The sequence below is a fragment of the Schistocerca nitens genome, chromosome 6 (assembly GCF_023898315.1).
Source record: "Schistocerca nitens isolate TAMUIC-IGC-003100 chromosome 6, iqSchNite1.1, whole genome shotgun sequence".
NCBI classification, from domain to species: Eukaryota; Metazoa; Arthropoda; class Insecta; order Orthoptera; family Acrididae; genus Schistocerca; species Schistocerca nitens.
Genome location: NC_064619.1, coordinates 98,624,343 through 98,640,494, shown reverse-complemented (window position 1 = coordinate 98,640,494; position 16,152 = coordinate 98,624,343).

Below are 16,152 nucleotides of genomic sequence, written 5' to 3'. Positions count from 1 at the left end.
AAAAAAGGGTAATGTTAGAGGAGAGTGATTCATTATAACGTGTACAGTTACTCTATCACAACCAGGGGCTGAAGGAAGTTTCGCCAAACCGAGGAGAGCGTCTTATGTGGTATCCATTGAAGGGAAACTATGAATAATGTATGTAATTAGGCTGTAAAAGTCAATATTTGAACTGAATAGCGATTATACGACCTTAACAATTTGTAAACCAGTGTCAAGGGTCGGATGTACAGGGAATGTTAGTAGTACTCGTAAAGACTGTAGAACACAAATTGCGTTAGAGACAACTGAAAAAAAAGGCAAAGGTCTCTGACAAAGAGTAACTGTTGACGTTGACGTAACCAAGTATAAGACATGTGTAAGGCAAAAGGCTGTGAAGTGGGATGTCAAATAAGAGATGGACATCCAGGACAGGAGAATGCTAGACTTCAGTGCGATGGCTCATAATGATGCTCGATCCAGGCTGTAGGCACAGTTTACTAGGTACCACCAGCAGGGCCAGCCACTGTGGCCGAGCGGTTCTAGGCACTTCAGTCCAAAACCACGCTGCTGCTATAGTCGCAGTTTCGAATCCTGCCTCGGCCATGGATGTGTCTGATCTCCTTAAGTTAGTTAGGTTTAAGTAGTTCTAAGTCTAGCGGACTGATGACCTCAGATGTTAAATCCCATAGTGTTTAGCGCTACTTGAACCATTTGAACCTCCAGCAGGTTAAATATGTAGAAAGGGCAAGAACAGAGCACGTCACAGTATGTCATAAAAACGCAGTGAATGACCCTTCCCGTAGGGGTAGGTGGGCCAACACCTGCACGCTGACCATCATTGCAGACAGCTTGCGTCTCAAATTGGTAAGTTTGGACGATATTATCGCTTAAAAGGCAGAGCTGAGTGGCGCGGAACCACAACAGCAGTGCGGAGCTGAGCAGAACTTCAAAAATCTAGCACAGTGGTAAGATTTAATTCCAACTTTAGCTGTAAGAAATCAGTAATTTTTAAAACATCAGTGAGGCATATGGGCGTAACCTGATTCTGCTAAGCTTTAAGTATCAGAACGAAATTTTGTCAAATTCACATGAGGAAACGTCAGAGTCAGACACCTTCGAATTAAATGATGACAGTGGGTCAAAGCAAAACGTCTGAGAAGTCAGACTCAAATGTGTTCTAATTATATGGCGACACTTGAGCATAAAGTTTGTGGAAGAGCAAAGCGGGTCAGATGTAGCACAAGTTATGCATCATGAACCTTTCGTTTAGGTACATTAAGACGACCATGGGTCTGACCTTCGGGAACCAAATACAGCTCAACGCACTAAATCATCTGATACTATATCTGTCAACAGTCATGACGAACTGGGTACCGAGAGTACAGTAATTAATGTTACTGACAATAAAGGTGAAGTAATAAGGGTTCTTAGGGAATTAAGTTAAACAATGGACACTCATTAATTCAGTTACAGAAGCAATTAAGGAAGATACTTAACTAAGAGTTACCAATTAGTTACTAATTTTGACACAATGTAAGACGTAATTCGCTTAGAAACCTCAACCTTATTTAAGAAATGTAAAGAAAGGCAAAAGGTAGTAGTAGATGCCTTATCAGAGGATGCATTGAAGAGTAAGGAAGTGCTTGAAGCCGAGTAACCTAGTATAACATGTTCAAAATCTAATTTAGTGCAAATAGTGAATGATATAATAGAAAATAATAATATGCATGAGCTAGTTCAGAAGAATCAGAACGTCTACACAGAACAGGTTCAAGTTGATTTGTGTTCTACAGAAGATAAAGTTAAAAATATCTTGTAAATATAAAGCAGGTGCGTTTCAATCAGAACTGAAAGAATTTCACAAAAGAACTGGGAAGAGGCCAGAGGCAGAGCTAGAGACAGTATCTCGGTATGCTGATAAAATGGACTCTGAAATAAAAAGGGAACTTCAAGGGAGGTACGATCAGAAAGAATCGAAAGATAAAAACAAGTATTACGTCACGTCTGATGATCGGTGCTTGCAGGGGCTTCTGTTGGAGAACTTTTCTGTGGAAGTATCCCACCAGTGGCGTTCAAATAAAAATTTGAAAGAATAATTTAGGAACCGGGAAAGATAAGAAATTGGAGCGCGACATTAATAGCCCAGAAGATGTGGCATTATCTTGAGGAGTGAGAACTAGATCGCAACGAGAAACATACTACCAATTCACAAAAACGTTTCTAAATCAGTATTGGTCAAGCCGTGCTCAAACGGGCTTGAGATCTATTGGAAGGTTGTAGTTTAATGGTCGCTCGTGTAAGAAAATTTACCTAAAACATTTGTGGTAATTTTTTTTTTTGGAAAGATATATGTTATTTAACTGTTTACGGTACAATGAAGAAACGCATCTGCGAAGGGATTGTATTAATTTGGAGCCAAACATTTTTCAGCTCGTAAATTCGCAGTCACTGCATTGGCCGTAGCTGCGTAGAACAGCAAGGGCAACCTTGACGTGCTTACTTGTATCTGTTAAGTGAGAGACGTCCCAGTGCTATCTACAGTCACTTCAAACATTTAAATCCGACCGGACACACACAAATGTACTGCTGTTTGAGGGCTGACAGGCTTAATAATTATCAAGCGTTTCTTCAAACATTGATGTCTTCGAGTTGTGTGTTACATTCCAAGTTGTTTTCGGTTTAAATTTCTTTGCGTAAGATGTCAGCGGGCAGAAACACACTCACCGATAGCCATACCACGAAGCTGTAGCCGAACTGGCCCTGCTAATTCCTGGCCGATCGCTTTGGCGGACCGCCTGCAGTTGGGGGGGGGGGGGGGGGCTTCGCGCTCGTCTGCAGGGCGTGCCCGTTATTGCTGATGAATCAAATTAACGGCCCGGTGTCGGCCGCAAGGGTGCGCGCCGGCCGGGCGCCTAGCGACCAGCGAGCGGGAGCTAGGCGGTGTCGCACGGAAATTTATTGAGTTGAATCCGTACCGCGGGAATGGCCCACTTTTAATTTATAATAACTACCGCTATTTGCTTAATGTGGTTATCAACCACAAAATCGGTTTAATGCTAACCTCAATGAAGCGGTCGGCCGTGAATTCCAATCCAGTTGAGCTGCCGCTGAAGTTTATTTTCATTTAAACGATCTGAATGCGAACACAGCCTACACTGCAATCGCAGCATGATATGGGGTTCGTCTGTGGAAGAGTGCTTGCAAGTTCCGTCAGTGTACACAAAACCTTCAAGCTCTCATCAAAAACTCAATTATCTCTTTCGTTACGCTTTTCTCCTAAACCTAAGACCATTTATACGTGCCGTAATTATGCACAATACGAAATGTCAGTAACGATATTAAGATTTAAAAGTTTAAATTTTCAAGTTTACGTTTTTCTTTGAGGACACATGCCGGTCTTATACTGAGTCACCAAATTTATTTTTCATATTCAGAACTTTTATCCTTTTGAAGATGAAATTTATCCGTATTTAGGTTTGTTACAGACCACAACTTTTACAGAAACATAAAATATCATCTTCAACATTTGTAGTCCTGTCCTCCTTGGTTGCGTGTAGTATTACGGTATATTGATAATTTATACTTTTCGACCGTCGAACTACAACTGAATGAAACACAATGTTCGTGCCATTTGTGTTTCATTCAATTGTCCAAAAGTAAAAATTATCAACATACCGTAATAAAATTTCTTATCGATTTTGATACCAAGACCAAAGACGACATAATTCGGTGAAATGAAATTCACCTTCAGGGATATCTGAGAACAATCTTTAGCACCTTCGGTGTTACAACATATAATTCAGTCATATACAGACAGTAAACAAAAGTTCCCACAGCAAAGGCTGGTGCGCATTTTCTCACACGTCAGTGGAAATTTCGTTAAATCTAACTCACAGTCGAACATGTGATATACCGTAAGTTTGCATGAAGCTGTTGCTACTCTTTTTCACCATTGACAAACGCATGATATTCAGTTTTTTGAAACCGATCGTACTCCAAGAAATGCTGTATAACAAAGTCGTTTCAAGAGAAAGAAGTTATGATATTCTTAATTTTTCAACCTGTATACCTACCACCGTAGGAAATTCAACAGATATATATATATATATATATATATATATATATATATATATTTGTAAAGGGATATTTTCATGCAAATTGTATTTATTTGTTTTATTTAGATGCATCACAATAATACAATAATATTTCACGCTGACTAATACCAATACTGCATAATAAAGCACTATACCAAGTTCATTAAAAATATTTAGAGTTACTTAAGTGATGGATTCTATCATCGTCGGTTGATTATATTTCTGTTTATAGGGCACCAATCCACTTATCGTCAATTCTGATCACATAAGTTCCACTATTAATCATCATTACATACTAAAATAAGAGATTGGCACTTGCTAATGTAGTATCACTCATAATCTTACTGCTTCATCAGAACACTAATTAGCGCATCCTGCCGGTCACCTGAACTGACGGCACATAAAACTAAACAGTTGTTCCTCTTTGCTACCCTTCATTTGATGAAATCTGAGTAACTGGCCCACCACCAGCTTTCTTGTTGCTGTCTTAGGCGCCGTGGTCCAAACTCCACGTTGTTACAGATGACTACTCAAGCGACGACTAACTGCACAGAGAAAGTTTTCTGTGATGAAATCACCAAAATGACGTTTTCGTTCCAGTATATTGCCTCCAGAACGAGATATCCACTCTGCAGCGGAGTGTGCGCTGATATGAAACTTCCTGTCAGATTAAAACTGTGTGCCGGACCGAGACTCGAACTCGGGATCTTTGCCTTTCGCGTGCAACTGCTCTACCAACCTTTTTTATTCGTTGATCTTATTTTGCTCTATATTGTTCGTTGAATTTGTTAGTGGCGGACGTCCGATGACACTCGTTTAGGTTTTTCGTTGATTCCTTCACTTAGTTTTTTTGTTACAGAGGGTAGTTGAAGCTCTACCAACTGAGCTACCCAAGCACGACTCACGCCCGGTGCTCACTCCTTTACTTCCGCCAGTATCTCGTCTCCTACCTTCCAAACTTTACAGAAGCTCTCCTGCGAAACTTGCAGAACTAGCATTCCTGAAAGAAAGGATTGTCTATTTGTATTATCGTCAGTACTTATCTAGATAGACGCTAAATTCTTCTTAGTGAACGTTACCTAACTCTTGTAGGATGCAGCAGTTCGCAATGGATCTATTGAAGACTCTATGTACTACACTGCAGCGCAAAGGAACGGATAAAGGCATGACTATTGATATATAGAGCGTATATAAACAGGCAGAAAATGGCGCTGCGGTCGGCAACGCCTATATAAGACAACTAGTGTCTGGCGCAGTTGTCAGATATGTTACTGCTGCTACAACGGCAGGTTATCAGAATTTAAGTAAGTCTCAACGTGGTGTTATAGTCCACGCACTAGCGATGGGACACAGCGTCTCTGAGGTAGCGATGAGGTGGGGATTTACCCGTACGAATATTTCACGAAAGTACCATAAATATCAGGAATCCGGTAAAACATCAAATTTTCGACATCCTGCAAGAAAAGGACCAACGACGGCTGAAGAGAAACTTTCAATGTGACGAAAGTGCAACCCTTCCGAAAATTGTTGCAGTTTTCGGTGCTGGACCATCACCAAGTGTCAGCATGCGAACCATTCAACGAAACATCACCAATATGGTCTTTCGGCGCCGAAGGCCCACTCGTGTACCCTTGATGACTGCACGTCACAAAGCTTTACCCCTCGCGTGGGTACGCCAACACCGACATTGGACTGTTGACGACTGGAGACATGTTGCCTGGTCAAACGAGTCTCGTTTCAAAATGCGTCGAGAGGATGGACATTTACGGAGATGGAGACAACCTCAAGAATTCGTGGACCCTGCATCTCAGCAGGGGACTGCTCAAGTTGGTGGAGGTTCTGTAATGGTGTGAGGCGTGTGCAGTAGGAGTAATATGGGGCCCGTGATACGTCTAGATACGAGGTGACTCGTACGTCTAGATACGTCTCTGAGAGGTGACTCGTACGTAAGCATCCCGTCTGATCACCTGGATCCATTCACGTCCACTGAGCATTACGACGGACTTGGGTAATTCCAGCAGGAGAATGCGACACTCCACACGTCCAGAATGGATACAGAGTGGCTCCAGAAAGGCTTTTCTGAGTTTAAATACTTCCGCTGGCCGCTAAACTCCCCAGACATGAACATTATAGAATACATCTGGGATGCCTTGCAAAGTGCTGTTTAGAAGAGATCTCCACCCCCTCTTACTCTTACGTATCTATGGACAGCCCTGCAGGTGTCAGTTCCCTGCAGTAATACTTCAGTCAGTAGTCGAATCCACACCCCGCCGTGCTACGGCACTTGTATGTGCTCGCGGGGGCCGGACACGGTATTATGCAGGTGTGCAGGTGTACCCGTTTCTTTGGCTCCTTATTGTATATCAGACAGCATTTAACAGCAAGTGATAACGAGTATAATTTTGAAACGCCTTCTAAGATTTCCGGCGATTCGTGCCATCAGGCGTATTACCACCTTTCAGATATCAGTTAAGTGAAGATGCTGTAGCTGCCACGTAACGTCATAAAGCGGAGAAAGGCGCCACTGATATACAATTACACCAACCGTCAAAAATTGCGCCAACTGAAGTGCCTTGCAGTCTGGCTGACTGCTGAAAAGAAATATGGAGATGTTATTGTCGATTCAATAATCCAAAACTCATTCCTAAAAAAGGCCAACAATTGTAGGTACAGGCAAGATACTTGCGAAGAAACATTAACAGTAGACATAATTAAAATTTTCTAAACAAATAAAGGTACAGAACAACGATCAGGAATATAAGAGGAATATAAGTAGTTTCAAAATAAAACCAATCAGAAGTGAGGGAAGGTAAAGCGAAATGGTTGGAGCAATAACGTAAACAAAGCGGAAAATAAAATGCCATCGAAACGATTATTTCAGCATGTATTTAAGATCAGTTACGGTGATACTAAGAACAAAAGAAGTCAACATAAAGAGTTCAAAAGTAATTCCGTTGTTAAATCCATATAAGATGGTGTATAGGCTAGAAAAAAAATATGTTGAGGTTACCTGCGAACAAGGGAAGTTGTCTAGTGATAGAGGAAGAAATGGGTTTCGACGTGGAAGGTAAAGAGATATTCGGAATGCCGTATTAGAGTCAGACAGTGAAAAAGTTGGAGGGCTTGCTAACCAAAAAGGCGGAAGTGATGCATAGCATTTCCTTAGAATGTCTAAAATCACTGAGGGAAACAAACGATTATGGAGGTTAGCACGTAGATTCTTTGAGACTGGAGACGTACTATAAAACTTTCGGAAGATCTTCATACACATGATACCGAAGCTAGCGAAGGAGGGAAAAAGTGAGGACTTCCTCACAACAGTATAACAGAGAACACATCCAAGTTGCTGACAAGAATAGTATACAGAAGATTGTCAAAGTAAAATGTAGATCTACAAGATGACGGTCAGAATAGCTTTATGAAGGGTAAAGACAACAGAGAGGCAGTTGTAACATCGTGCATCATAATGAGGGCAAGACTTAACGAAAAATCAAGTCACTTTCATGTAGGTCGTTGCTCTACAAAACCTTTCGAGACCGTGATATCATTGAAGGTTGGAATTCTTCTAAATATAAGTGTGAGTTACGGAGTCGGACAGGCAATACGTAAAATGAAAGGAACCAAGAGAGAGCTATGAGAGTAGAGGACTAAGAAAGAAGCGCTCGGGTTAGAAAGTGTTAGAGGTAAGGGTGCAGTCTTTCTTTTGAAAGATCGTGAGTGCAGACAATGATCAATGTCATTACTAATAGTTACTATTAAAATCAGTCTTCTTAAAAAATTTATTTATTTATTCTGGTAACCGGTTTCGACCACACCTGTGGTCATCTTCAGACCAAAATGCTGTATGAGCAGGAGACTCCTTCTGGTGGTAAATCACTGCTCCTACAGCATTTTGGTCTGAACATGACCACAGATGTGGTCGAATCCGGTTACCAGAATAAATAAATAAATTTGTGATGAAGACTGATTTTAATAGTAATTATATGCAGTCTTTCTGATCTACTGTTCGCCTTGAACATCTGAGAAAGAAAGACGGATAAGAAAGAACGATTCAGGAACGGAATCCACATTCTGGGTGAAAGGATATCAACAACAAGATTCGCTGATTACATTACTACCTGAATGATAATGAAGAAGTATTGCAAGACCTATTGAATGGAACAGTCTAATGAATACAGTTTATGGACTGAGAGTAAAACAAAGAAAGGTTGATGTAAAGACGAGTAGCAGAAATAACATTAACAATAAACTTAACTTCATTCTTTGGAACCATGTAGTATCTGAAGAAATTCTAGTACCTTGTAAACAAAATTATTCACTACAAGTCTCTTCCCAATCAGAAATCTACGTTGAGCCGAGATCTACTAGCAACGAAATAACCATAGCGTATGATCTACCAACGCGGTACTTTGCTTCAGCTTTTTATTTACGTAAAAGACATATGGAGGTATCTCGTGAGATCCTCTGGGATATACGTTCCTTCAAATTTAATGACTAAACATAACTTCATATAGTTACTGACTACATGTAACGCTTAGCTATATCTGGCAATGATTTGTTTCTTTTAATTTTAAAGTTGCTAAGATACACCAAGGTGCTGAGTCCACCCTCAACTCCTTCCGCAAAATGTCACACCAGTTCCAGGTTCAATCAGTGTCCTGTCACCATACATTTATTGGATCATTGTTAATCGCAGTTATTTCAGGCAGCACGCCTACTACACATAGGCGTTTTTCGTCACGTGCGTAAATTCACTAGCATTCTTACTCATTTAACAAGCTTTATATTACGGGATTATATGTCACAATGAATGTTGTTGAAAGTTTATTTTAAAATTTTATATATACTATAAAACTGTAGTGGCCAACAAATGGTTACTATAATTACATTTGTAACAAGCGTTCTGCTGCCCCATTCGAAAATCAATCAGTGTGGTTCCTGATTAGTTCAAAACTTAGTAAGTTTTATGGTCGTAATCTTCAAGTGGAGAGGAGAGCAACTATCTTGATTTCTAATTTGGCGAATACGGGACGTTCAGCGAAAACATTTGGCAAAGATTGCTGGTTGACTGCAGACGAGCTGATAGAATGAACTAACACAAGCTCCATGAGTATGAGGTATCTGTTTGTAGGCTCCAGCGGGAATCTAGGCGAAAATATCACAATAGACGCATACCAGTAAAGCTCTTATTTCTGACGACTAGACGACTCAAAGATCACACATCTCGACCTCCGCGTCCGGCTACTGTTTCCATACACAATGAGGGTCAGCTCGTGAATTCCTATAACCTCTCGTTGTCATAATTTTCTACTATAACTTTCCATTTTCTGTTAGTGTTCCGTTTGCATTCCGCTTAAAATTTGATAGCGGATTGAATTAGTTTTGCACAAAATTTTAATGTAATATTTAATAATAATTTGATCACGGAAGTGTTGCAGTAAAATTTATGCGTCAAACATGCACAAATAGTTACCGGACAGTTGCTACGATTACCAATAACATTGTCTAGTCTCCCATACGACGAAGAAAGGAAGTGGCTGAAGCAAGCTATAAGCTTATTTTTGGTTTCCTAAACAAGCATTTATACTTATCATATGTATTTTCCTTAGGAGACAATATTAATACTCCTTTCAGCGATCCTTGTTTTCTGTTGTGTATTGCGTATCAGAAACATATATTCTCAAATGAATGCAGCCAATATGTTACGCGGTAGTCTGTGCTCAAAATCAAAATAATATTCCTAATAACAATAATAGGTCGTGATGGATTTGTTAGGAAGAACATTAAAATGATCATTTTGTTGGTACTGTTGAATATACGAGTATAATCATGTAACAGTATGTGACTCTACAATAAAGATGTGCTACCTAAATATTTTCCCATATTTTTATTGTAAATGTCATGTACTTGTTTTCTGTAGGCCTTTAGATACTGTGTGTTACTTAGAAATGTGCTATGTGCTGTAACCTGTATCAATTGCCTTTAGCTAAAGTAAGGAAAAGCAATATCTTTAGCAGAGAATATGGACTTGTGTACGAGTGCAGTCTCTGGACGCGAGTGTGACGTCAGAACAGAGAGCGCCGGAGTCTAAATTGGTTGTGAGACGTATAAGTGAACACACGCAAGTGTCGTGCAATATCGGGCCATCTGAGGCGCTGTTATTACTAGCGAGGCATCAAGATCGTGACGAAGGTGGGCAGATGCAAGAGGTTCTAATAACATCAAGATCCTGCCCCATCATTGGTCATTGGAAACAAGGTACGCCCGCAATGTTACATGGACAATGGGTGCAGAATAGGCAACATCGGAGACGACAGCTTAACATGTGCAACACTGTACGTTAGTTTTCTTTTCGTTCACGTTAGAAACTTTGTGAGGCATTATCCAGTGACTTTCTGAGTTAATTTTATTTCAATAATAATTGTTGTACTTCAAAACTGTAGATACAAAATCTTGACATTATCCACTGTCGTTTTCACCTACTTAGTGTCCTTTCAAGTCAACCGAGTGTCGCTGTTTGAATAGCTTAACCAAATTTGATAAAAGACTACCATTGCCGGCTTTGTCTGTCTGATGGAAAAATAACTGAAAGCAATTAATAATGGAGCCCCTATATTAGTTAACAGTATTTCTTCAATAACATTAGGAGGCAATGTCATTCTTGCTAATGGAGTGAAGTGAAAGTAAAGTAACGTAATTAAGATTAAAGTAATTATGGCAATTTCGGTCCAAAGAAAAGAATAAATTAATGTTACATATGATATATCTGTGTCTGTTTTAATAATGTTATTGTATGCTGGAGTGATACGTATTTGGCCATTGTCAATCTCTTGAGAGCTCTCAGTTGCTTATTTGACCCAGTAAATTTTTAAAGTAATTAGAAACTCTTCAAAGTACGCAGTTTGCCATGACCAAGAATCTAATTAGCTTGAGCTTCCGCAAATTACTTTCGTAATGAAAGAGCTGGATCCAGTCAATAATTTCTTTTATTACTAATTTAAATTTATAAGTATTTTCAAAAGAAACATACCTGAATATTAGCGAAGCAAGTTAATGCTTTTTTTATTCGTTATTATCTCACAACGTGTTGTTTTGTTAGAAACGCGTACCAACCTTCTATTGCCACACGCACAGCCAAACGGTCACGTATTCATTACTGTCTGCATGGTTGGTCAGAGGGTAGGCAGTAACCAATTGGGCTGGCGACCTTATTAATGAACTCTGCATTAATTATTTATTTAAAGCTTCTGATACCAGTCACTTTTTATTTTCTGCTTAATCTAACATAATGCAACGCGTTTCGAACATGTTCTGTTCATCTTCAGGCGTTTATTCATACATACATACATATAGAGCAGAAGACATTACTGATTTCTATTTGTAGCCATACACTGCCCCCCACCTCCCCCCAAACGCCACATCAGCAGCTACAGTAAAAAACAATGGACAGTGAGTTCTAGATTAATCTAGTTTAAGACCGTTTATTTTTAAGTAACACTTCTCTGTATGTGTGTATAAACGCCTCAAGATGAACAGAACATGCTCGAAACGCGTTGCATTATGCTAAATTAAGCATGAAATAAAAAATGACTGGTAGCTGAAACTTGATATAAATAATTATCCCACACAGTCACGGTGCACAAATATAGCCACTATGGCTGAAAATAATTAACTCTGCAACATAGGTCTATTAGACTTGTTGTGGACTCTTTGAGATGTGTGTTACCCCTTCTCGTTCAGTGTTTTATGTTTGTGGCGGCACTGTTTAACTATTAAACCTAAAGCAATCCTAAGTAGAAAGTGCTGGAGTAAAGTAGGCTGTTCTTTAGAACGAGTTGTTGTACACTTCTCTCCAATAACCAGTCAAAATTTCTTCGGAGGCGGTAGTCTTATCCAGAGTAATGTTCATAAGGCATATGCGATCACGCTCATATTATCGCAATACTCGGTTAGTAAAGGTGAGTTTAACTTAACATTCATGGATACATTTATCAGCTGTAGTTAATTCAAGGCTATTTTTATTCTTGTTTTATAAGTGACTGATAGAGCTGTGTCGATGTTGCCGCCAACGGGAGTTCATGATAGTTTCTTAAATGAACCTGAAAATGTGTCTCATCAGCGTAACATTCAAGAAGTAACTGAAAATGTGTAAGATGTAGAACTGAAATTCTTCCGAAGACCACTTTCGGTTTCAGTTTGTCGGGAAGGTACGTAATCTGTTAATATGTTATGAGGGTTTGCCCACAAAGTAACGCACCGCGTTATTTTTCTCTGCCGAAAACCATGCTACGAGTGCGAAACACTACTTATGTATTATTTGACGACTCCTGAGTGAGCGCGTCAAATTTCCGTCACTTCCGACAGAGAGCGTAGCTGAATAACAGTTTCAAAATACCGTCTGTAAGTGATGTACGTTACAAGCAACGCGCCGTCATTGAATTTCTCACTGAAGAGAAAGAAACTGTGGAGAATATTCACAAACGCTCGTGCAAAGTATATGGAGCATCTGCTGTCGACAGAAGTCGCTGGGCACGGAGGTGAGGTCATCAGAAGGTGGTTCGGCCTAGCTCCACGATTATCAGCCGTCGGAGAGACCATCAACGGCTGTCACACGTGACAGCCCTGACCTGGCCCTCTCAGACTTCCACATGTTTGGGCCATTAAAGAATGCCATTCGTGGAAGACGTTTTGAGGACGATGTGGAGGTGACCCACACAGGTCACGGTCAAGGATTGGTACCGACAGGGCATACACTCCCTTGTTTCACGCTGAAGGACGGCCATAGACTGGATTCGTGATTTCCGGTCAGGAAGGTCGCAATTCGTAGTAATAGACGGCAAATCATCGAGTAAAACTAAAGTGATATCAGGTGTTCCCCAGGGAAGCGTCCTGGGACCTCTGCTGTTCCTGATCTATATAAATGATCTGGGTGACAATCTGAGCAGTTCTCTTAGATTTTTCGCAGATGATGCTGTAATGTACCGTCTAGTAAGGTAATCCGAAGACCAGTATCAGTTGCAAAGCGATTTAGAAAAGATTGCTGTATGGTGTGGCAGGTGGCAGTTGACGCTAAATAACGAAAAGTGTGAGGTGGTCCACATGAGTTCCAAAAGAAATCAATTGGAAATCTATTACTCGATAAATAGTACAATTCTCAAGGCTGTCAATTCAACTAAGTACCTCGGTGTTAAAATTACGAACAACTTCAGTTGGAAAGACCACATAGATAATATTGTGGGGATGGCGAGCCAAAGGTTGTGCTTCATTGGCAGGACACTTAGAAGATTCAACAAGTCCACCAAAGAGACAGCTTACAGCTCGTTTAGTATTATCACGTAATAGGGGAGAGAGTGTGGCAGATATGATACGCGAGTTGGGATGGAAGTCATTAAAGCAAAGACGTTTTTCGTCGCGGCGAGATCTATTTACGAAATTTCAGTCACCAACTTTCTCTTCCGAATGCGAAAATATTTTGTTGAGCCAAACCTACATAGGTAGGAATGATCATCAAAATAAAATAAGAGAAATCAAAGCTCTAACAGAAAGGTTTAGGTGTTCGTTTTTCCCGCGCGCTGTTCGGGAGTGGAATAGTAGAGAGATAGTATGATTGTGGTTCGATGAACCCACTGCCAAGCATTTAAATGTGAATTGCAGAGTAATCATGTAGAACGGGATGGAGATTACGTGGAAATACAGGGTGCGTAGATAAAACACCATTCTTTCGTATGCTAATTCTGATTACATTCAATGAAGAACTGCTGAAGAAAAAAATGTGGTGCATTACTTTCTTGGCAACCCTCGCACTCAGCATTCGACCGCTCCGTTATTCCCTCTACGAAATGCCGCACAGGTTTGGCTGAACTGTACCTGCAGGAGTCAACGTGAGAGTTTCCGGCCTCCACGTCCACACACGGACGAGTCAGGCCAACGTTAGAGGAACTGTAACAGACACCGGTCTGCGAACGTGTCGTCCCGGCGGCCGCGTGACGAAGTAGAGTTGGGGATCAAAGGGCAGGAGGGTCACTGGGCCGGCAGCTGTGAGGGGACCGCCGGGGTGACAGAGGGGGTGCGGCGGGGTGAGCGCCTGTCAGCTGTCTGCGCCCGCGACGGCTTCTGACAGCCGCAGCACCCAACGGCCGGCAGCGCCTCGCCGCAGCCGAGCGCCGGACAGGCGATAAAACCGGCGCTGCTGCAGCCAGCCGGGGGCAGTGGCCTCTACTGGTTAGTAGCTCATGACGTGACCAGCTCCAGTTAATGGCCAAAAAATATTTCATTTTCCAACTGCCAAAGAAATGGCTCATTTCCTAAAGTGACTACGCTGTCAGTTTATACGTATCGTTAGAGAGACCTGACATCATCAGGTGACTACGACCATTAATGTGATTTACTTGTAAAACTACCAATCAACAGAATATTTCCCTTAGATTAACAGGTATTCCAAAATCTTCAAGAACATATATTATTTCAGAGCAATAATCGTCACCTACTGCCAACGTACCACTCATGCTAGAAGTTCTCTGCCACGCGGGATTAGCTGAGCGGTCTGAGGTGCTACAGTCATGGACTGTGCGGCTGGTCCCGGCCGAGGTTCGAGTCCTCCCTCGGGCATGGGTGTGTGTGTGTGTGTGTTTGTCCTTAGGATAATTTAGGTTAAGTAGTGTGTACGCTTAGGGACTGATGACCTTAGCACTTAAGTCCCATAAGATTTCACACACATCTGAAGATTTTTGAGTTCTCTGTCTAAACTAACCGAAAAAAAAGAGCAAGACTAAGGAGGAGTGCATGCCTTAAACGAAGGTTGGTAGGCGTGTTTCTACATTTTAAAGAGATGTCTGTTCGAATTTCGCGCCATTCGCATAAGAGTGGCACTAGGAGCGCCAATATGAGTATACTAGTTCGGTTTGCTTTCAATTAATACTGCCACGGTCGTGAGTGTTTGTTACTTTTGGCATCGGACGTCGTGAACGAAGACCTGTAATAGGGCTACGAGAAGTTGGATGTTCTTTCTACGATATTACTAAAAGACTTTGCAGGAATGGCACTGATCAGCACTACTTGCAGCGATTCGTCGCGAGAATGGTACGTTCGCAAGAAGGCCGTGATCCAGACTGCCACGTGGAACTACCGACAGGGAATATCATCGCTTTTGGCGTATCATACTGCATCTGTTGCAACAATCTGAACAGCAGTTGGTACGACTGTGGTGCAACGAACTGTTACGAAACGAAACTTCTAGACAGATTAAAACTGTGCCCAACTGAGACTCGAACTCGGGACCTTTGCCTTTCTCGGGCAGGTGCTCTACCGACTGAGCTACCGAAGCACGACTCAGGACACGTCCTCACAGCTTATCTTCCAAGTTTTCATATCAGCACACATTCCGCTGGAGAGTGAAAATCCCATTCCGGAAACACCCCCACGCTGTGGCTAAGCCATGTCTCCGCAGTATCCTGTCGCAGAACAGCTTCTGGGAAGTTTGGAAGGTAAGAGACGAAGTACTGGCGAAATTAAAGCTGTGAGGACGGATCGTGAGTCGTGCTGGGGTATTTCAGTCGGTAATGCAATTGCCCGCGAAAGGCAAATGTCCCGAGTTCGAGTCTTGGTCCGGCACACAGTTTTAATCTGCTAGGAAGTTTCATATCAGTGCACACTCCGCTGCAAAGTGAAAATCTCATTGTATTACGAATCGGTTATTTCAAGGATAGCTTCGAGTCAGACTCCCTGTCACGTACATTCCACTGACCCAAAACCCCCGATGTTGGTCGATTGTTGTGTCAAGCAAGATCTCACTGGAAGGCAGGGTGGAGAACGTTTTGTTTTCTGATGAAAGCCGGTTCAGCCTTGGTGCCAGTTATGGTAGTGTGTTGGCTGGAAAGAGGCCAGTTCAGGGTCTGCAAGCAGTCTATCGGCCTGGTAGACGCAGTGAACCTACACCTAGAAGTATAGTCTGGAGAGTGATTTCGCACTGCAGTAGGAACACTCTCACGATTCTCTACGCGTTCTGACTGCAAATTTGTACGTCAGTTTGGTGATACGACCTCTTGTGCTGCCATTGATGAACAGCGTTCCACGGAGT